This window comes from Molossus molossus, unplaced genomic scaffold (assembly GCF_014108415.1).
Source record: "Molossus molossus isolate mMolMol1 unplaced genomic scaffold, mMolMol1.p scaffold_m16_p_2, whole genome shotgun sequence".
In the NCBI taxonomy this organism is placed as follows: Eukaryota; Metazoa; Chordata; class Mammalia; order Chiroptera; family Molossidae; genus Molossus; species Molossus molossus.
Window position 1 is genome coordinate 124,466,963 of NW_023425355.1, and position 24,076 is coordinate 124,491,038.

The window sequence follows — 24,076 nt, forward strand, 5'->3', positions numbered from 1 at the left end:
TTGTCAGTAATCCAGTTGCAAATAGAAAATAACCTTGACAAGTTTTGTATTCGGTGTACTATTCTGCAACATTATTATTCTGACTAATTCATATACAAGTGAAAATAATGAGTCTCTTCTAATATTCTCAACAGTCCTCCCTCCCCAAATCTGCACCTTCCCCCATACATACAAAGCACCAGATGAAATTTGGTAGGGAACTTAAATGGCATTAAATCAACCTTGTTACAAATTTAAAAAATGTAGGTGTCTCCCAAAATGTATACATAATGTGAATAATTATAAATTCAGTTTTTTTTTAAACATATAGTTCACTGTCAAACTTGAAAAGAATCTACAGAAATGAATTTTTTGTTGGTCAATGCCTGTTTTCTTTTTTTGGTATCTAAATGCAGGACATGCTACTTATTCTTTTAAAATATTCCAACTCAATATTTTGGATTTTAATTATATCATCCAGTGTATTACTTTCAAACACTGTGGCATTTGAAAAGCATGCTCATGATATCCCCTTGATGTGGAAAGCACATTGCTGGAGACCTTACTCTGGTAGAGATCAACATAGTAGTAATATGTCAATAGTAGTTTGAAAGATTTTGAATGTCCATAACTAATAACAAAACAAAAAATAGATAAATCATCAGTATTCACTTATTCAACTGATGTTTTTGTGTGCCTGTGATGTGTCAGGAACAGCACCAGGTATGGGAGCTTATTGCACTAACAGACCAGTTTGTTCACATTCTCTGTATCTGTGCCCTTGTGTATTCTGAATCTGGGCTTGGCTATATGACTTCCTTCAGCCAGTGGGATAATACAAAATGTGACACCAGCAGGAGCTTGAAAAACATCTCTGTGTTAGGGCTTGGCCTCTCTTGCTAGTCTGAAAAACCTTGAACCTTCAGCACATAAATAAGCCTACACTAAGCTGCAGAGATATGTGGCCCTGTCGCCCTTGCCACTCCTTCTAACAGGCCAACACCAGTTGACAACTAGCATGTCAGTGAGGCCATCCTAGATGAATTGGCCCCTAGCAAACTAGCCAGCTGACTGTGAATGTATGAGTGAGCCCAGAGGAAATAAGTAGAAAAACTGCTCAGCTGAGCCAACCCATATTTTTTTCCTTTATTGATTTTTAGAGAGAGAGGAAAGGACAGGGAGAGAGAGATAGAAACATCAATGAGAGAGAACATTGATTGGCTGCCTCCTGCATGCCCCCGACTGGGGATCAGGCCCACAACCTGGGAATGTGCCCCGAACAAGAATCGAACCGGCAACCTCTTGATGTGTGGGTCGACGCTCAACCACTGAGCCACACCGGCTGGGCCCAACCCAAATTTTTTGTAATCATAAGCTAATAAATTATTGTTGCTTTAACACACTAAATTTGGAGGAGGCTGTTTACACAGCAGAAGTCACAGTTAAGAATATATCAGACATAGTCCCTGGCCTCCTGAAAAATCATTTCTAGTAGGACTCTTAATAGATGTAGTAAATTTTTCAATTTGTCTCCCCTACTTATATCCATTCGCTTTTCCTAGTGTAGTTAGTTATTCCCTCTAGTTACAGAACATTCTTTCTGGGCTTGGTCATGTCTTTTGCCTTGGGCCACAAAATGTGAGGGGAAGTGACAGTGTTGAGCCAAATCCTTAAGCGGCATCTATTTCCATCTTCCCTCTTGTGCTTCTGAATCATAAGAAAAAGAGATTAAACACACATGGAACTCACTTGGACCCAATTTGCACTGTGGTACCTAAGACCATTTGAGACTAACCCAGATCAGCTAGCCCTTAGCCAAACTGCAGATGCATGAGTGAGGAGAAATTATTGTTTTATGCCACTGAGTTTCAGGGTGGTTTGTTTTGCTGAATTTTTATGGCAATATCTAGCTGGTAAGGTGGAAATATTTAAAGGTATTGCTAAGTCAATGGTAACTTTTAAAGAAACAAAGCCATATATTGTAGTAAATTACTGGTTGAATTTTGTCTACTAATACATTTTTTTATATTAGAACAAACTAAAATAATAGGTATTCAAATAACATTAGAAATCATGGGTCATTGCAACATCTAAACTGAGCAGCTTCTAATTTTGCAGTTGCCATATTTCTAGGACTACAGGCCATTTGGTCCCACCCCCGGGAAACCACTATTGCTACTATCACTGTTACTCAAGATTGCTCCTAAGCACCGTCAGTACCAGTTGACCTGTCCTTTTTCCCCTTATGTTACTGCCAAGGTAGGAGGTGATGATTCAAGTATTCATAGTTAGTGGATGTAAACAAGATTCCCATTAGAGATATTTGTACTCAGTAGGGGGATTCTTAAACATAAAACGATTTTGACTTCAGTACTCAAAGGAGTTAATGCTATAATAATGGTCTGCCATAAAGTGTGGTTTCTATTTTGGGATGTACAGCCTTCTTTCCATGCAAGTCACAAAACCATAGATTCCAACTTACTTTTAACATTGGACCTGCTGGTATGCAAGAATCAGTAAGTGTGTTTTTGTTTTAAATTATGAATTCATCAAAATCTGGTATCTTTGTAAAGCACAATTAAAAGGAATTCTTAGATGTTGCAGCAATGTAAAACTGTTGAAAAGGTTTCCATTTGCTTACTCCTAAGTTTCTATACTCAATCTTGTCGTGGACTGGCAACAAACATTTCAGAGCCTGGGACCAGCCTGTGAGTAGTAATTGTAGTGCACACATTTTGGACTGGAGGGGGTGTTAGAGACAGGCTCTGTTTTATTGTTTCCCATGAGAATACCACAGCCATCTTACTATCTCAGACAAGCATAAAGTGGTAAGCATAAAGGTTTCATTGTTTAGAGGATATCACTATTATATATAATAACATTCAGAGAGGAGGAATGATGAAATGATGCAATTAATACCATCTTTGGGCAACCAATATGATAATTATTTTTTAGTATGGTAGTACATGAGAGGAATTAATGAACTTATCAAATATATACTGAGCATCTATTACATTCAAGACTTTGTCCTAAGAGCTAGGAATACCTCACTGTAAAAGGCCCTTACAAAGCTTATGTTGTGATAAGAAGCCCCTGAAATAGAGAATCAGTTTTGAATGAACCCTGTCTTTCCCCCTACTGCTGTTAGCACAAATGCTTGATAAACCTCATTAACTTTATTACAATTAATTCTTGGCTTCTTGCTTTCAGGACAATTTTTAAACTAATTTGTATGATTTGTACTTATTTCCTGACCTGAGGGTATAATTTTGGAGTAGTCTTCATCTGCTCTTTTCCGAGTAGATTTTTAAAAGAAAATTTAAAAGTTGCATTTTGAAGGCGTCTCTGATTAATTATTTCCTTTGCATTAATATGACCATGTCCCCCATGGAAAATGAGGACTAGAAAGAGGAAAAGGACTAATGATTTGCAGAAGTACATGCTTAAAAATGAAAATTACAAAACAGGAAGTTCAGCTTACTATTTTTAACATTCAAACATTTACTACAATTATGATGCATTTTAAAATATCCATCTACATTATGGATCCTGGAGAATACACTTATGAAATAAATTTTTCTGAGAGCTGCTAGTGGATGATAAATTTCAATGGAAATGTAAATAACTTGCTTTCAACCACTAACAGCATGGCAAACATCAGCAAATTCTAGATCTGTCATTTATAAACAAGTTGACATGCTGGGTATTTATGCTGTGTGACTTGGAGCAACTTACTTAAGTGCTCTGGGTCTAAGTTTCCTTATCTGTAAAGTGACAATAAAATAGTACCTTTCACATAGGGTTATGTGGATTAACATTCTATTCTACATATAGTGCTTAGTACAGTGCCTGGTATATATTAAGTGCTCAATAAGTATTAATGATTATGGAGGGGAACCAGGCTATTATGTGGACTGAAGTGTTTATATTTGATTAGTGAACCATTTTAGAAATAGCTATCAATGGGGAGCTGGGTGAAGGGATTAAAAAGTAGAAAATGGCTGTTACAGAATAGTCATGGGTCTGTAAAGTACAGCAAAGGGAATATAGTCAATAATGTTGTAATAACTCTGTGTGGTGTCAGGTGGGTACTAGACTTACCAGGTGATCACTTTGTAAGTCATACTAGTGTCTAACCACTATGCTGTACATCTGATCCTAATACTGTATTGAATGTCAACTGTAATTGAAAAATTTAAAGAAAGGAAAGAAGTCTGGCCAGTGTGGCTCAGTGGTTGAGCATCAAACCATGCACCAAGAGGTTGCCGGTTCAATTCCTGGTCAGGGCACATGCCCAGGTTGTGGGCCCAATCTCCAGTGGGGGGCATGCAGAAGGCGGCCAATCCATGTTCTCTCTCATCAATGTTTCTCTCTCTCTCTCTCTCTCTCTCTCTTACTTCCTTTCTCTCTAAAATCAATAAAGAAAAAAAATTTTTTTTAAAAAGGAAAGAAATTTCTCTACTAGTTGTCTTGGTACCATCTGAACCAGTGTGACAATTTTTAGATTCCTAAAGGAATGTCTATTTGGGTTTCTTAATATAATTATTTCAACAGACATAAAGGCATTGAAAAAATCTTAATTTCAGCATTCTACCAAATACTGTAACAGTCTTTTCAGGAGTCATCAAGGTTGCAAGTTATTGGTCAGGGAAAGCAGACTCCTGTTTTTTTTTTTTTTTTTCCAGAGCGGAAGATTCTTTGAAGACATTTCTTCCTAACCTGTTCCGCTATTTCCTGCCTCTTTACTGCTACAATCTGCTACTTCAAACACAGCTTAGCAAGGTCACCCTGTTACCCAAACATATCAGCTGAAGAGCCCACATCCTAGAAGAGACTGTTCCTTCTTGGCACTGATTAAAATAACTTGAGATTCTCCCTCTCCTTCAAAATGTCCCACGATCAATTCTTACTACTGTAGAGGTTGGAACTCTAAGAGCCCCATATTCTACAACACTGCTCAGAACACAGAATTATTCTTACTTTGATAAAAATGTGCTAGATACCATTAGAAACAAATATATCCTGGAGAGTATGTGGAGTATCATATTTATTTGATATCAGCCATCATCAATTTAAAAATAAACGCACAAACTCTTTTTTAATAGCAGGGTTTTGCTGTTTCTTTTTTCCTTGAAATTGAATTTTTATTGCACTTCTATCACACAATTTTATACTATATTTGTCCATTACAGAAATATGTATAAGTAAAATTAATTTTTAAAAATTGTCATGGTCATTAATCATTAGTTTTATTTTTAATTCTTCTTTTTTGGATTATCTGTCAGTTATTATTAGGACACAATTAACCCAAAACACTGGAAATTTAGTACACAATTTGATAAATAATTATTAAACATTAAAAGTAATAATGTATTAAGAGTGCATCTCTTGACAAAATGGCTGGGGATTTTTTTTCGAATTCATTCATTTTTCTGGATGAATGTTAATTTATTTCACAAAGAGAAATATAAATTCTATTCGCATTGTTTGCTCTTTTAGATATAAGTACTGATAAACTTTCATATAAATAAGTAGATAGGAATAGAAGGAGTTCTGTTAAATGTATAATGTTCAATTCTTTCTACTCTTTCTGAAATATATGCCAAATATAAGGCAGTCATATATCATCAAAAATAAATTTTAATGATCTATTAGCTGACAATTTAGTTAAGTACTTCTGTTTGTTGAATGCAAAAAAAAAAAAAAAAAAAGGAAACCAACAACCTGTCATGCTAAAGAATTTGTTACCTAGTCATTAGACTCATTTGCTTCCCTGAGAGCCATAGTACAAATTATTTCTAATTATTCTTTTTCCTAGCACCCCAGGTATTTTAATGTTCTGGGGAAAATACACTATAGTAATATTTAGGACAGGAACAAGTAAAGTGACAGAAGTGTAATTTTGCAAAGGCAGGCTAAAAAGGGGTGAGTACAATTAGTTTATTGTAAGAGTACATATGGAAGTTAGGATCTAGAAATATATTTTCTTAAAGTTCCTGGTGTCTATATACCCCTTGTGAAGGCTTTGTATATTCCCAGTATAACCTAGACCCTGTTCCCAGTTGGAAGACTGTTATGTACATAAAATGGCAGTGACATTTGTAATATTTGAACTCATGCTCAACATAAAAATATTCAGATGCTAAGAAGTATGCCAAATAAAAGGTACAAATCCCTGTTCACCTCCCCTCAACCCTAACTCTCAGGGATAACCACTTTTTAATGATTTGCTATGTAACCTTTCACATGTTTGGTCATTTTCCCATGGACACAGGGGAGTGTTTCATTTAATAAGGATATCTTGTGCTGGTTCTGTTCAGTAGGCCCCAAGGGTAAGTGTGGAGATTTCAATACCATTACACCATACTCCTGTAGGAGTCTGTCTTTGGTTGATTGGCCTAGAAACAGACCTTGGGATAAAGATTCATGTGTAAGTGATTTATTACGGAACTGTTCCGGGGGAAACTGATAAGATACTGAGGGAAGTAGGACAGGGAAGGGTAAGAAACTAAGTATAAAATATAATCTTTTTTTGATTTTGTACACTGTGTATCTTGGAGCTATTTCCATCCTACTACCTATGCATTTGTCTCAATCTTTTAAATAATTATACATTTCCAGTATTCCATGCTATAGACATGTCACCACTCATTTAATATTTCTTAATGTTTCTAAATAGATTTCAAATTTTCAATTTTGAAAGCAATTCACAAAACATCTATATTTCTTTGGGCACATATATAATTATTCTTTAGTTTACATTACTAGAAATGGAATTTGCTGGATCCAATTTATTTAAAATCTTGGTAACTGCTACCAAATTTCCCTTTTAAAAAGCTGTAATACACACACACAAAGAAAGAAAAAAAAGGGCTGTAATACCACTCCACCATCAACATATAAGAAAGTACTCCTTTCTCCTCATAAACTTGGAAATTTTCAAGCTATTAGTATTTACAATATTTTTGAGAAAGTGATATAACAGTAGTCAAAATTATTAGTGAGGCTATGCTTTTCCCCCCATATACTTATTGGCCATTTAGAATTCTTTTGTAAGCCATCTGCTCATGTCCTTCGCTGATTTTTTTTTTTGTTACAAGTTTATCATTTTCGTAGTTGTTAGGACTTTTAAAATTTTATAGATAACAATTCTTTGTTATTTCCAAATTATTTGAACATTTTTCCTTTTGTCTTTTGCTTATATTTTAACTCTCTTGTGATATAAAAATTTCTCATTTTTATGTAGCAAATTCCAACTTTTTGGTGGATTGCCTCATAGGTTTAGGAAAGTCTTGTATTTCTAGATGCCTAATTTTAATCTTTTCTAAAAACAAGAATAGTTGTTGAATTTTATAACATTTTTAATATCTGTTAATAATGATTATATGCTTTTCCTCCTTTTTTCTTTCAATATACTATATTTCATTCTTACATTGTCCAATGTTGAATTATTTTGCTCTTGACATAAACTTTGCAGAGTCTAAATATATTATTTTAATACATTTATTTGATGTTTTATCTTTCCACATCTGTGTTGATAGGTAAGTTCCCTCCTCTCTGCGCATGTGCATGTGTATGATATCTTGTCTTAATTTGATACCTGCTTTATGCTAATGAATGAATTGGGAAGCTTCCCATGTACTATTATTATATTATTTTGTTGAAGATATTCTTTTTTATTTAGTATTATTATTATTGTTTTAAATTGTAAATATATTTTTATTGATTTTTTAAATTTTTATTTATTTATTTTTGTTACAGATGGTTCTCGTTTTCCCTCCCATTGACACCCTCCTCCCAATCCCATCTCCCCTTCCAGCATTATTGTCTATGTCTTTGTTTACACTTACATGTGTAAAAGTTCTGTGGTTTATCTCCCCCCACCCACATCTACCTCTTCTGAAGTTTGTCATTCTGCACCCCACTTCCATGTCTCTGGGTCTATTTTGTTCCTCAGCTTGTTTTCTTCATTATATTCCACAGATAAGTGAGATCATGTGGCACTTGTCTTTCTCTGATCAGCTTGTTTCACTTAGGATACTACTTTCCAGGTCCTTCCATGTCGTCTCAAAGGATAAGAGAGCTCTCTTTCTTACAGTTGCATAGAATTCCATTGTGTACATGTACTACAACTTTTTTATCCACTCATCTATTGATGGACACTAGGGCTGTTTGCAGATCTTAGCAATTGTACATAGTGCTGCTATGAACATAGGGGTGCATATATCCTTTCTGATTGATGTTTCAGGCTTTTAGGATATAGTCCTAGAAGTGGGATCACGGGATCAAATGGCAGCTCCATTTTTAATTTTTTCAGGAAACACCATAGTGTTTTCCATAGTGGCTACACCAATCTGCATTCCCACCAGCAGTGTATTAGGGTCCCCTTTTCTCCACACCCTTGTCAGCACTTGCTTGATGATTTGTTGATGGCATCCATTCTGGTAGGTGTGAGGTGAAGATATTCTTAACTCTTTCTGAAAGACATGTTGGTAATTATTTAACACAATTATAATAATCTGGTTTAGGAGGTTTTTTTGTCTGCAGCTGATTAAAACTCAAATTAGTGTGCAAAATATAGCGAATAAAGGTTGCTGAGTGAAGGCAAGAAAAGGGACAAATAGATATAGAACATTGGTAGAAAATGATGCTTGAATGTCATAATTTCTTGGACTTGCTAGAGGTATCCAGAAACAAAGACAAATCAGCAGCGAAGCATAGTGTTGGGCCATCTGGTAGATGAGTTAGGCACACCATCCATTGCAATAATGCTTAACAGCAGTTTTTAAAATTGTATATTAATATTTTCACTGTTCTTAATTATGGATCTGAATCACAAGGGAACATTTATATTATATGTTTAGTATAAAGAGTAGGACTGTTAAAAAGCTTACTTCAAAATGTTTAAAATTTAACAGAAGTTGTGGTGTTTGCAGAAGCATGTTAATCTGCAGGGTGGGGCAAAAGTAGGTTTACAGTTGTTCCTATGGAAAATGATACAATAACAAATAATAATATGAGCATAACTCTGAGTTTTGCATACATACAACTATAAACCTACTTTCCCCCCATTCTGTTTATGGGTTTTAAATTTAAATTTAAATGTTGCCTATATTTGCAGCTCTTGAGCTTAGTTGCACATTAGAATTTATTTCAGAAAAAAGCCCTGCTTAAATCTTACCCTCCAAAAGTCTGATCTAGTGGGGAGCAGACGAGGGCAGGGCATCAGTGTGTTTTACAAGCTTCCTAGGTGATTCTAATGTGGAACCAAGGCTGGAAAACACTGTCATTTGAACAGATAAGTAGTTATCAACCAGGAGTGGTTTTGATCCTTTAGGGGACATTGGTAATATCTAGAGATATTTTTGGTTGTCACAGCTAGGGGAAGAGGGCTTCTGTTATTTAGTGGGTAGAGACTAGGAATGCTGCTAAATACTACAATGAACAGGACAGTCCCCAACAATATAGAATGATCTGGTCCAAAGTAGTGTCAAGGTTGAGAAACTTTGACATAAACTTATCTCATCCTTACTTTCCATGTACAACCAATCACCAATCTTGTTGATTCCACTGACTAATCACCACTCCAATCAGACCAGATTTTCTCTATCTCTACTGTCACCATTTTAGTTCAGGACAGTATGCCCTCATACTTTGATGCCTTGAGGATCTGACCACCCTCCCTACAGTCTTGCCGTCCTTTATTACATTCACAAATACATTGGTAGAGTGATCATTTTAAGATATAAATTTTATCATAATCCCTTACTGAAACCCTTTAATGGCATGGGGTTGTCCTCAGGGCAAAGCCCTAGCCCTTAACAAGGCTTACAGAAGGCCACATTGAGGTTGCTCCAGCTCACCTAACAGAAACTTACCCCTCACCAATTTTTTACTCAAATGCTATACTCAGGAAACAGCTAAATGAATTTTAATCCCTTCAAGAGTTTTTCCCTCTCCTGAACATTTGCTCCTCATGCTACTTGAAATGTCACTATTTTCTTCAGCTTGGCTAAACCTTTTCCCTCTTTTGATTTTCTGTTTAGAGGCTACCTCTTGTGTGGAACCCTGCATGAATCCCCTTTCTGGGTTGAGTGGCCTTCCTAAATCTCTCTGCAGCAGGTGAGCTCCCTTACTAGATCCAAATTTCATGAGGGTAGAAATGGTGGATGTTTTGATCATTGCTATATTTTCAGAGCCTTATACAATTCCTGGTTCATAGTCAGTTTTCAATGTTAAAGGTTTATTTGTTTGTATAATGAGAGAGTTAATTTTATACAATATTTGATTTAACATTCTGGAAGAGTGAACTATTACTCTACTCACACTGTCTTTTAGAAGAGTCTGAAGAGAATTAGAAAAGTCTGCTTTCTTATAGAAGCATGATGCTACTTATTTGTATTAAACTAAAATATAATTTCTTCCTAAAAACAATTTCTAAATTTCCACTTAAGATTAACATGTTTAAGGTAACAAAAAAAAAAAATCAAACTTTCAAACTAACAGTTAATAAAACGTGTTCATTGTGACCCTACTATGAAGAAGCTCTGCACCATGTTAAATATTTCAAAAGAATATTTGAAATATACTTTTGGCTGTAGTAAAGTCATTTTATAATACCTGGCACCACAGGTGCTCATTAAAGGTTTGCTGAAGACTGGTCAGAATGAATAAGCTATGATTTGAAGCAAATTAATTTTCATGTGCAAATTTTAACTTTAAACACTTATTTTTGATAAATGCTTGATATGTGAATTCTTCTGGTGTTAATTGTTATATTTTGCAAGTGAAGATAAATATGCTATCAACAGCATTCTTTGTCTTAACTTACTGACGAGATACTCGAATCCAGTGAAACATTGGCAATAAAGATTCAAATCGATTTTAACTGAGACAGTTAACTCTAAAACTTCAGTTTTCTTGAAGGATAGCCTCGACTACAGTAATTTGGAAAGATATTTTCATATAGACTATTTTATATTTCTCCTTAAACTTATCTAGTTACAGAGCATATATTTTAATGTGTGTTAAAGTATATTTCTACATATGTAATTACATGCAGAACACAAAACAAATTTTCTGTTGACATGAAATTTTATGTATATATATATATATATATATATTTTTTTTTTCCCCCTATTTCTGTTTTTCTAGAAGTGATTAATTAGTGCTCCAGCTATAAAGCTTCTATTTTCCTTGTCAATGACAATCTCAAGGCCTCTGAGCTGCCTCTCACTTGACCTTGGTTTAAAAGCACAAAGAATAGCAACCTTGAAACTGGCATCAACAAGATTCATTCTACAGACACTAGATGCAGCACAATAGAGAAAAACCACACATTTAATTTCAAGTTTTAACAGAAATTGCTCTCAATATTTCTTCTTAAAGACTTTTAAGTGCAAACATCCTTCATTTCAGAAAAGGATATGTTGACATTCTTCCACTTTACACTGGCCAAAATAGTTGTCTGGAGATCCCTCCTCATTGTTCCCTTTGATGGACACATGGCAGCGGGGGCCACACAATCCTGGGTGAATAACACAGCCGGATGCGACCTTTTAGCACTGCCGCTTTCATTGAGTGGATCCTGACTATTAAAGCATGCTGAAAAGCATTTCAATAACATTGAACAAGAAGGTTAGGAAGCTGTAAAAAAAAAAATCATGCAGTTTAAATGGAGATGCATATATTATTTTCTACTCTAGGGGAGTTTTTTTTCATTGTTTTACACCAGTGTTCATTTGAAGGTACAGTGTCATGGCTGTCCTTTGCCCACAGAATTAACTGGCTATTTTTTTCCCTTCTGAGGTGAGAATACCCATATTAAGGATAGAAGCTGTCTAGTGGAGTGCGGTGAAGGAGCAGTGGATGAAGACTGAGTTGGGAGCTTGTTTTTAATTGTTAATCTCTTTGTTTTGCATTATTACCTACCTTCTAAAATCAAATCACACTTATTAAATTGTTATTTGATTATTATATTATGTTATGCAATAATATTTTAAAAGTTAAATCAAAGTTTTTGTTTTTGTTTTTTTATCAATACGTGAATATATAAACTCACCCATTCTTTCCTGCATTCTTATAGTTTCCTTACAGGCAAATAAAAGTATTCATACTTAGAGCTCTACAGCAGAAAGAGCTACATTCAAAACATGGATAACATATACACAATAGGGGTTAAATTCGGCAAATCTTTAATGAGCACCTGTTGGTGCCAGGTATTGTGAAATGACTTTACTACAGACAGAAGTATATTTCAGATATTCTTCTGAAATATTTAATAGTGCAGAGCTTCTTCATAGTAGTGTCACAATGAACATTTTTTGTTAATTGCTAGTTTGAAAGTTTGATTTTTTTTGTTACATTCTTTTTGGTTATTTTTGGCACTACTAAAAGTCTTTTTTTTTTTCCCCTTAGTGTGATGGTATCCTGGTCAAAGTTTAATGACTGACTCCCCGAAAAAAAGCCAGAGTGCAGATTGGTGCAACCATTGTGGAAAATACTATGGAGGATCCTCAAAAAACTATAAATAGAATTTGTCTTACAACCCAGCACTTCCATTCCTGAAAACATATCCCCCCAAAACCCAAACTACTAATACAAAACCATATGTGCAACCTTGTGTTAACTGCAGCATTATTTACAATAGCCAAGATATGGAAGCAAACCAAGTATCCATCAATAGATGAGTGAATAAAAAAGTTGCAGTGCATATATACAATGGAATATTACTTAGCCATAAAAAATACCAAATTCTTACTTTTTGTGATAGCATGGATGGACCTAGAGGGTATTATGCTAAGTAAAATAAACCAGACAGGAAAAGAAAAATAACATATGATTTCACATATATGTGGAATTTAAAGAACAAAATAAAAAATCAAACAAAATAGAAACAGAATCATAGAAACACAGAACAGACTGACAGTTTATAGAAGGAGGGGTTTGAGGGACTGGGTGAAAAAACTGAAGGGATTAAGAAGTACAAATTGGGAGTTACAGAATAGTCAAAGAGATGTAAATTACAGCATAGAGAATATAGTCAATAAAACCTTAATAACTATGTATGGGGCCTTGAAACATTGGGGGTCTGCTCTGTAAAGTACATGGTTGTCTAACCACTATGCTGTGCACCTGAAACTAATACAGAATAATATTGAATGTAAACTGTAATTGAAAAAAAAAAAATTGGCAACAGAAAAAAAAAAAAAAAAGGCCAGATTCATAGTGTTTACAGAGTCTTATGTTTTAAGTATTGCCACCATGGCCTATTCCAAACAACTGGTGAGATGTCACTGAAGCCTAGGTTTTGGGGCAACTGGGAAGACATGAATGCAGTTGGCTCTCCTAAGCAGAGGTGCTAGCAGCTCCAGCACTCCACTGTCTTAATATCTTGCATCTGTCTTTTCGCTTCCACTTGAATACCCAATTCAGAACTTTATTACTGCTTGCCTAAAACTAAAAGCATTTCCCCTAAAAACAAGAACAAGACAGGATGTCTGCTTTCACCACTCTTATACAACATAATACTGGAAGTTCTAAGCACAGTGATCAGACAAGAAGGAAAAAATAAAAGGTATCCAAATTGAAAAGGAGGAAGTAAAACTGTCATTATTCTCAGATGACAGGCTATTGTACATAGAAAACCCAAAGACTCCACCCCAAAACTATTAGATTTAATAAACAAATTTGGCAATGTAGCAGGATACAAAATTAACATAGAGAAATCGATGGCATTCTTTTAAAAAATTTTTTTTATTCATTAATTTTTGTTACACATGTTTCTCCTTTTTCCCCCACTGATTTTCCCCTCCCCCTCCCTCCCTGCCCTGTCCCCAGCTTTGTTGTCCATGTCCATTGTTCATGCATATATGCATATAAGTTCTGTGGTTTATCTCTCCCCCACCACCCCCTCTTCTGGGGATTGTCAGTCTGTACCCCACTACCACGTCTCTGGGACTACCCCATTCCTCAGACTGTTATGTTCATTATATTCCACAAATAAGTGAGATCATATGATACTTGTCTTTCTCTGTTTGGCTTGCTTCACTTAGGATGATATTTTCCAGGTCCCTCCATGTAGTCTCAAAGGATAAGAGATCTTTCTTTCTTACAGCTGTGTAGTACTCCATTGTGTATATGTACCACTGCTCTTTTATCCATTTGTCTACTGATGGACACTTGGGCTGTTTCTAGATCTTAGCTATTGTAAATAGTGCTGCTACAAACATGGGGGTACATAAATTCTTTCTGATTGGTATTTCAGGTTTCCTAGGGTATATTCCTAGAAGTGGGATCACTGGGTCAAATGGAAGTTCAATATTTAATTTTTTGAGGTAACACCATATTGTTTTCCATAGTGGCTGCACCAGTCTGCATTCCCACCTGCAGTGGACTAGAGTCCCCTTTTCTCTCGATGGCATTCTTATACACCAATAATAAACACACAGAAACAGAAACTAAAAAAATAAATAAAATCCCAATTACCAATGCAACAAAAAATTAAGATACTTAGGAATAAACCTAACCAAGGAGATAAAAGACCTGCATTCAGAAACCCACAGAATGCTGAAAAAAGAGATTGAGGAAGATATAAACAAGTGGAAGAATATATTTTGTTCATGGATCGATAGAATTAACATAATTAAAATGTCCATACTACCAAAGCAATCTACAGAGTCAATGCAATTTCTATTAAAATACCAACAGCAGCTCGGCTAGTGTGGCTCAGTGGTTGAGCATCAACCAATGCACCGAAAGGTCACCAGTGTGATTCCTGGTCACGGCACATGCCCAGGCTGTGGGCCTGATCCCCAGTGGGTGGCATGCAGGAGGCAGCCAATCGATGTTCTCGCTCATCAATGTTTCAATCTCTCTTGCCCTCTCCCTTCCTCTTTCTCTAAAACCAATAAAGAAAAAAAAAATACCAACAGCATATTTCACAGAGCTAGAACAAATACTCTAAAAATGTATATGGAACCAATAAAGACCCCAAATAGCTGCAGCAATCTGGAGAAAGAATAGAAAAGTAGGAGAGGTCACAATACCATATATCAGGTTATACTACAAAGCCACTGTAATCAAAACAGCCTAGTACTGGCACAAGAACAGGCATATAGATCAATGGAACAGAATGGAGAACCCAGTAATTGACCCACGTCATTACGCTCTATTAATATTTGACAAAGGAGACAAGAGCATACAATGGAGTACGGATAGTCTCTGCAATAAATGGTATGTAAAAATTGGACGGGTTCATGCAAAAAATGAAACTAGACCGCTAACTTACACAATATACAATAATAAATTCAAAATGAATAAAAGACTTAAATGTAACTTGTGAAATCATAAAAATCCTAGAAGAAAACATAGACAGCAAAATACCAGACATCTCATGTAGCAGAATTTTCACCAATACATTGCCTAGGGCAAGAGAAACAAAGGAAAAAAATAAACAAATGGGACAACATCAAACTAAAAAGCTTCTATACAGCAAAAGAAAAAAGTATCAAAATGAAAAGGGAACCCTCTATGGGAGAACATAATTGCCAGTGATACATCAGATAAGGGATTAATTTAAAAATTAGAGTACTCATACAACTCAACAAAAGGAAGACAAACAATCCAATTAAAAAATGGACATAGATGCCCTGGCCAGTTTGGCTCAGCAATTAGAGCGTTGGCTTGTGGACCAGAGAGGTCCAGGTTCGGTTCCCACTAAGGGCACATACCTCAGTTGCAGTTTGTCCCCAGCCCCAGTTGGGATCATGTGGGTGGCAACCACTCAATGTGTCTCTCTCTTCCTCCCTCTCTCCCTCCTGCTCTATCTGAAGATGAATGAAAAATGTCCTTGGGTGAGGATAAAAAAAAAAAAGGGCAGAGGACACTTCTCCAAAGAGAACATACAAATGGCCAAGAGACATGAAAAAATGCTCAATATTAGTAATCATCAGAGTGGTGCAAATTGAAACAACATTGAAGTATCATCTCACACTTGCCAGAATAGCTACCATCAACAAATCAACAAACAGACTAAGAAAAAATGAAGAAAAGGGAACCCTAGTACACTGCTGGTGGGAATGCAGACTGGTGCAGCCACTATGGAAAACAGTATGGAGTTTCCTCAAAAAATTAAAAATGGAACTGCCATTTGATCCCGTGATCCCACTTCTAGGAATATATCCTAAGAATCCCAAAACACCAATCAAAAAGAATATATGCTCCCCTATGTTCATAACAGCACTATTTATAATAGCAAAGATCAGAAAACAGCCAAGTGCCCATCAGCAGATGAGTGGATAAAAAAGCTGTGGTACATTTACACAAAATATTATGAAGCTGTAAAAAAGAAGAATTTATTACCCTTTGAGACAGCATGGAGGGACCTGGAGATTATTATGCTAAGTGAAATAAGCCAGTCAAAGAAAGACAAATATCACATGATCTCACTTATATGTGGAATCTAATGAACAAAATAAACTCATGAATAAAATAGAACCAGAGGCATGGAAACATGAAAAATCTGATGAATCTCAGAGGGAAGGGGGGAGGGAGTGTGTGGGAAGAGATTAACCAAAGAACTTACATACATATATGTATTGCCCATGGACATAGAAAGTAGGGTGGTAAAGGCCTAGGGTGGTATGGGAACTAGGTGGTGAGGAACAAGGGGGCAAAAAGGTGTGGGGACAATTGCAATACTCTCAACAATAAAGATTTAAAAAATGTGAAAAAGTTTTTAGAGGTAGAACTTTCATTCACTTTCTGTTCCTGAAGACTTTTCTACCTTATACTTGGGAAGCGGGGTCTACCTCTCAATATAAATGCTGAGTATGCCAGACAGTTGATATCCCAGCATCCCCTGCAGCTAGGCTACAGACAGGTGACCTCAGCTCAATCAACTAGGTGCACCCGTCCCAAACTTTAAATCCAGAACAGGTGTACAATAGCAGGCACTACTTAGACTATATTTTGCAGATGAGCAGTAGCTGAAGCAGCAGTAGCCTTGCCAGCCCTGTTGAAGGGACATATAAACAGTGATGCTGATGGTAAGGCCCTGGATTCTATGTCCCAGTGTGCTGCAGTGGTGATGGTTTGAATTCTGAATCCAGTTTTCTTTTAATTTTTTTTCTTTGTTTATTTTAGAGAGAGAGGAAGGGAGAGGGAGAGGGAGATAGAAACATCAATGAGAGAACATTGATTGGCTGCCTCTTGCATGCCCCCTACTAGGGATTGGGCCCACAACCTGGGCATGTGTCCTGACCAGGAATTGAACCAGGGACCTCTTGGTGCAAAAGTTGATACTCAACCAATAAGCCACACTGGCCAGGCTGAATCTAGTTTTTAACAGCACACAAGCTGCTTTTGATAGATTTATGGGATATGATGACTGTGGCCATGACTGCCACACAGCCTCCATTTTCCTATCTTGGTTTACTCAGCTTCCTTGTTATTCTCCTAAGCCCAGCAGATCTCCTCTCTGTGTGCTTGCAACTAAAGAATCCTGACTGATATTTTGGGATAGGGAGGCTACATAGGCAAAATGAGGAAAGAAGTAAAGTCAGGAGTTACAGGGAATTGCTGCAAATATTTCAATAGCTAAACAAATGCTGAAGGATAAATTCTAACTTCTATAGTCTACTCTTCTGGTCTGCTTTTAACTGCACTCAGTTGATCTTAAATATACTGTGAACTGTACTATGAATATCCTACCTTTTTACCTCTGCTCATTCAGTTCCTTCCCCACAAAATGATCCCTTTTCCCCATTTAGTTTTACCAATTTTTAAATACCTAGATGAAACATTTTAGCTGTCAAATCTACCTAGACTACCTTGACTCACTAAAAATCTCTCTTCTCTGTACATTCAGAACAGTTAGTGGCATTCCCAAGGATTTAGAATGGATATTCTGATACTCTGTATGATAACATTAAACAAATATTGACTCCCTACTTCTCCCACCATGGGTAGAGAACACTTTCTTCCTCAGGGATACTGTTCTTGGTCATGTGGCTTGTTTTGGCCAATGTAATATGCTCAGAAGCCTAAGTATGTGTTGGCAGTTTGGGTGACTTCTTGTGGTCTAGTGATTCACCATAACAAGACTGTACCCTAACTAGCTGCTGGAAAGGCAGTTATGACTCCAGTTTGGAATGAATCCTGAATCTGACCAGCAGAACAGCATACTTTTGAATTTTAAAAAAGCCTGTTATTTTATATCACTGAGATTTTGGGGTTGTTTATTATGTAGTCTTATTGCAGTAGTTGCTGATACACTATCTTTCACTTGTACATTTTCATGTGTCTGTTCCTTAAGTTTTTAAAAAGTTTCTTAATTTTTAGAGAGAGAGAGAGAGAGAGAGAGAGAGAGAGAGAGAGAGAGAGATTGATGTGTTATTTATGCATTGGTTGATTATTGTATATTCTTATATGTGCCTTGATGGGGGATCAAACCCACAACCTTGGCATATTGGGACAATGAATGCTCTAACCAACTGAGCTACTTGGCCAGGCTGTGTCTGTTCCTTTTTGTTTTAACTAGATTATACATTCTTCAGAACACCGATCACACTTTATCTTTCTTTCATATGTACACATCCAGAATGATGAAGGAATGATATGTTTGGTAGACATACATTCATGAGTGTTTATTGAACTTCTACTTTGTTCCATAAAATCATTTTTTCCCCACATACAAGGGATAAAGGTAAAAGTTACAATTCTTTCATTGCAAGAATGTACAGGCTGATGGTAGAAGGAGACAAGAAAATGGTTCAAAGGTAGTGGATAAATGCAATGACAGAGGAGTGCACAGAGACCCAGTAGAAGAACAGTGATGGCTAGCTCACTCTGTTTGGTACTGGGTTGCCAGATAGAGATGGTGGGTAGTAATGTTATCAGAGAATAGCATGGATTGCCCTTTTCTGTTGCTAGTGACTCTGTGGTTGTTAGGGTGCTGCTGAAATAATAATTTCCAGAAGCCCCCATGGGAGGATGAGATGTTGTAGAAAGCTTTATTTGCATGGAATTACATCCCTGGGCTTGCAAAGTCCCAATCCCCTTAAGCCAGTCCTGGAAGAGGTATAGCTGGGGATTCAGCAGAGCTAGAAGAAAGGCCAGTGTCCAACGTTTCTGCTCCATGGTGGAGATGGGACTGGTGTAGCATCAGTCACAGTCTATCAATTCATTGTGCAGGGTCCACATGGCTGTGGACCATGTGGGTGAGTACAGAGAGTGAGAGCTCTGCAAGCCAGGAGTCAGGCATGAGCAGCAAGACCAAGAGAACAAGAGATGAATAGAGGGAACTCCTTTTTTCAGGAGTTTAAATATAAAATCTTCCTATGCTTGCAGTAGCCATGCTTATTCTGGCCAATGACCTCTTTCCAGGTGTGACTGATAGGCAAGTATTTTCTCTATGGCACCCAGACTTTACTGGGCATGTGTCTATTTAAACTTCCCTTTGCTCCTTTCCTGTTAATTAGTAACTGGGTTAATTACAACGATATCAGTAGTATGTTAGCAAAGGCTTCTGGAAAGAGGCATGTTTAAACTGTCTTAAGGGATAAATAGGAGTTATCCAGATGCAGAAGGATGAAGGACATCCCAGACCGAGAAACAGTACATAAAAAGCCACAGAGAAGTGAGAGAGCCTTGCATGTTTGGGAAACTGTATGTAATTCATTGAGCCTTTGACCTCCATTTGCATGGGGAAATGATCTGGCTTTTAAAGTGCTTCCTAATCATTTTCTGCTTAAGAGGGTTCATAAGATATATCAGAAATAAGGAAGTGTGGTGCCTCCTGCTTTGTTCTTCTTTTTCAGAATTACTTTGGCTTTTCGAGGTTTTTGTTGTTTCCATATACATTTTAGGAGTGTTTTATTCTTCTTCTGTAAAAAATATCATTGAAATCTTGATAGAGATCGCATTAAATTTATAGATGGATTTGAGTCTTATGGATATTTTAACAATATTAATTCTTCCAATCCATGAACATAAGATACCTTGCCATTTATTTGTGTCTTCTTCCATTTCTTTCATCGATATCTTGTAGTTTTTCAGTGTAGAGATCTTTTTCCTCTTTGGTTAAATTTATTCTTAAGTAATAATATGTTTTTGATCCTGTTGTGAATGGGATTGTTTTTATAATTTATTTTTCAGATAAAATAATGTTTCCTGGCAATCAATTCATTTCAGGTACACATTTCTCCCACCATAATACTCAGATTCTTTTTTTTTTTTTCTTTTTTTTTTCTGGAAGACCTACTAGACAAATTCAAAAAGAACTGTAAGCACTATCAAAGAGATTCTTAGAGCCATGTGTCATGGTATGGAGTAAAGAAGCATCACATAGAGGTTACAGCAGTATTGGTTAGGCATATAGGAGATATATATCATTGAATAATAATAATTGCTAATACTATTGATCTCTTACTACCTGCTTGTCATTATTTTTAGGACTATATATATGTTATTTCATTCAATCATCAAACAATCCTATAAGACAGTTACTATTATTATTCCCATTTAATAGGTGAAGAAACTGAGGCAAAAAAGGATTAAGGAACTTGCTCAAGGTCACATGGCCAGTAGTAATTAGTCCTATTAAACCCAAATAGCCTGATGCTATGTGCTTAACCTCTATTCAGTACTGCTTCAAAAATGAGGGTAAATGAATGTATAAAGAACTGCTTGAATTAACATAAGGGCCATGCTCAAAACATGGATAATGTAAACATAATATTTAAATTTCTTAATATCCATTTGAAAAGGAAAAAAATGAAAGAAAGTTTTACTCTATACTGCCTCTCAGAAGCCCCAAAGAGGGCAATGTAGACCTAAAAATGACTGATTAAATTCTTATCATTTTATAGTAAGTAAAGAACCCACTGTACTATTATTAAAATTATTATTTTTATCTTTATTGTTGAGATGTGCCCCCGCCTTTTTGCCCCCTTGTCCCTCACCACCTGGTCCCTGCCCCACCCCAGGCCTTTACCACCCTGTTGTCTATGTCCATGGGCAATGCATATAGGCATATAAATTCTTTGGTTAATCTCTCCCCACACACTCCTGCCCCCCGTTCCTCTGAGATTCATCAGATTTTCCATGTTTCCATGCATCTGGTTCTATTTTATTCATGTGTTTATTTTGTTCATTAGATTCCACATATATGAGATCATGTGATATTTGTCTCTCTGACTGGCATTTTTTGCTTAGCATAATAATCTGCAGGTCCCTCCATGCTGTCTCAAAGGGTAAGAGAGCCTTCTTTTTTATAGCTTCATAATATTCCATTGTGTAAATGTACCACAACTTTTTTACCCACTCATCTGCTGATGGGCACTTGGCTGTTTTCTGATCTTTGCTATTATAAATAGTGCTGCTATGAACATAGGGGAGCATATATTCTTTTTGATTGGTGTTTTGGGATTCTTAGGATATATTCCTAGAAGTGGGATCATGGGATCAAATGGCAGTTCCATTTTTTATTTTTCGAGGAAACTTCATACTGTTTTCCATAGTGGCTACACCAGTCTGCATTCCCACCAGCAGTGTACTAGGGTTCCTTTTTCTTAGTCTTTTTCAGCAGTTATTGTTTGTTGATTTATTGATGGTAGCCATTCTGGCAGATACCTCATTGTCATTTCAATTTGCATCAGTCCAATGATTACTGATGCTGAGCATTTTTTTCATATGTCCCTCGGCCATTTGTATGTCCTCTTTGGAGAAGTATCTATTCAGGTCCTCTGCCCATTTTTTAATGAAATTGTTTGTCTTCCTTTTGTTGAGCTATATGAGTATATATTTTGGAAATTAACCCCTTATCTGATGTATCATTGTCAATTATGTTCTCCCATAAAGTGGGTTCCCTTTTCATTTTGATGCTTGTTTCTTTTGCTGTGCAGAAGCTTTTTAGTTTGAAGTCGTCCCATTTGTTTATTTTTTCCTTTGTTTCTCTTGCCCTAGGCGATGTATCAGTGAAAATTCTGCTACATGAGATGTCTGAAATTTTGTTGCTTACATTTTCTTCTAGAATTTTTATGGTTTCACAAGTTACATTTAAGTCTTTTATCCATTTTGAGTTTATTGTTCTGTATCATGTAAGTTAGTGGTCTAGTTTTATTTTATTGCATGTACCTGTCCAATTTTCCCAACACCATTTATCGAAGAGATTGTCTTTACTCCATTATATGCTCTTGCCTTCTTTGTCAAATATTAATTGGGCATAGTGACTTGGGTAAATTTCTGGGTTCTCTCTTCTGTTCCATTGACTTATATGCCTCTTTCTGTGCCAGTACCAGGCTGTTTTGATTACAGTGGCTTTGTAGTATAACCTGATATCCAGTATCATATCCCTCCTATTTTGCTGTTCTTTCTCAAGATTGTTGTGGATATATGAGCTCTTTTATTGGTTCCATATACATTTTCTGGAATGTTTGTTCTAACTCTGTTATATATGCTATTGGTATTTTAATGAAGGTCCCTTTAAGTGATTGTTCCGTGCAGCCCTCAGACCCTTTTCTATTCTGTAGCTACATACTGTGGCACAGCCTTTCCAGCAGTCAAAGCTCAGCGTGAACCTCTTCTGCTGGGGCTACTGACATTAGATGTGCTCTTTCACTGATAAGGTATGGACCCAGCCTCCCAGGCAGACTGAGTTTTCCTGGATCCCTCTGCCCAATCCTGTGTGGGGTTTTCTTTCAGTTTCTGCTCTTCAGGGTTTGGGATCTCTGCATGGGAATGCTAGTCCACTGTTCCAAGAAGAAGGAGCTTTGTAGCCAATATCACTAGGGCTTCAGCTGAGAACAGCTCCAGGGGAGCTCTCCTTCTGCAACTCCCCCTCTCTTACTAGTTTCTACATTGTTGTGTCAGTGCTCCTTAGACAAAATATGTCCAATTAGCTATACCTCTCTTGTTTTTTCAAGCTGACCATGGGGTATTTTAGCTGTAAATCTTGTCCATGGCTGGGAGCAAGGGTACTGAGGCTCCATAACCATCTTAAGCCAAAGAAGCCATTGTATTATTATTGACATGATTAACACTAAGAATGGTAGCTGAGAGGCCATGTATGCTTACACAATACAGTGAAAAATTGCTCTGAAGTAACTTGAAGGAATCAATTCCAGTGTTAGTTTAGTCAAGAAACTAAATTAAAATTAATTTGAAACCACACATTTTGAAAGCCTCTCAAATGATCTCATTTCCAAGGCCAAAATATTTTGCTAGGGATGATAATTAGAGCTTTCATTTTCATCTTTAAGTACGATTATTACTTTTTATTTATTGGATTAGCATGTATTAAGGACATGATGATTTTCATGTTGCTATGGAGCTGGGGTAGAAAACCTAAAGATGTGTTTCCATATTATTCTCTAGTCCAATTGTTCTCAACATTTTTTTTTTTTTTCTGTCTCAACAATGACCTCATTAATAAACATTCTCCAATGTGAGTTCCTAGCTTACTCACTATTCTTTCTCCACTAAGGGATGTTTGGCAGGCAAATGCAGGAGAGTGCTGTTATTATAGAAATAAACTCAAACCTCTTATTGTCTTTAAAAGAAATATATCAGTCACAGGCAATACCTTTTGTTGGCAAATACTCTACCTTTTAAGTTCTCTCATAGCACAAGGGTGGGATCTCGTAAACTATATTTTCCAGACCCTCTTTGGAACAGGGTTTCAATTAGATTTCACCTATAAGAAGCATCTTTATGCTATCTGAAAGCTGGAAGAGTTGGGGAAGTAGTCCACTGCCATTTGCTGTCCCAGATCATCATCACAGAAGATGAGAATTCTGAGGGTCCCAGAGCAATTTTTATTTGTCTCAGCCCATAAATAACCACTTCTCCTCACAGTCCATTGGCCAGATCTAGTCAGTTTGGCTCTGTCCAATTGCAAGATGGCCAGGAAATACAAATGAAAATATGAATGTTTGGTAAGAATTACATGTCTGTGCCACAGGGGTGGTACTGTATACATCTGATGCATTTATATTCATATCATTTGGATCACTATTGAGTCCAAAGAAAGTAGAAAGGTATGGGTTGAAATGCACATGAGCCATTGAATAGAGCCATCAGGTAACAATAGTGGGTG

The 24,076-nt window shown here is 36.4% G+C and overlaps 1 pseudogene; it reads right to left on the reverse strand.

The window, feature by feature from the left end:
- Positions 1-20,228: 20,228 nt before the first annotated feature.
- LOC118636812 lies at positions 20,229-20,273 on the reverse strand (annotated as a pseudogene).
- Between the last annotated feature and the right edge of the window lie 3,803 nt (positions 20,274-24,076).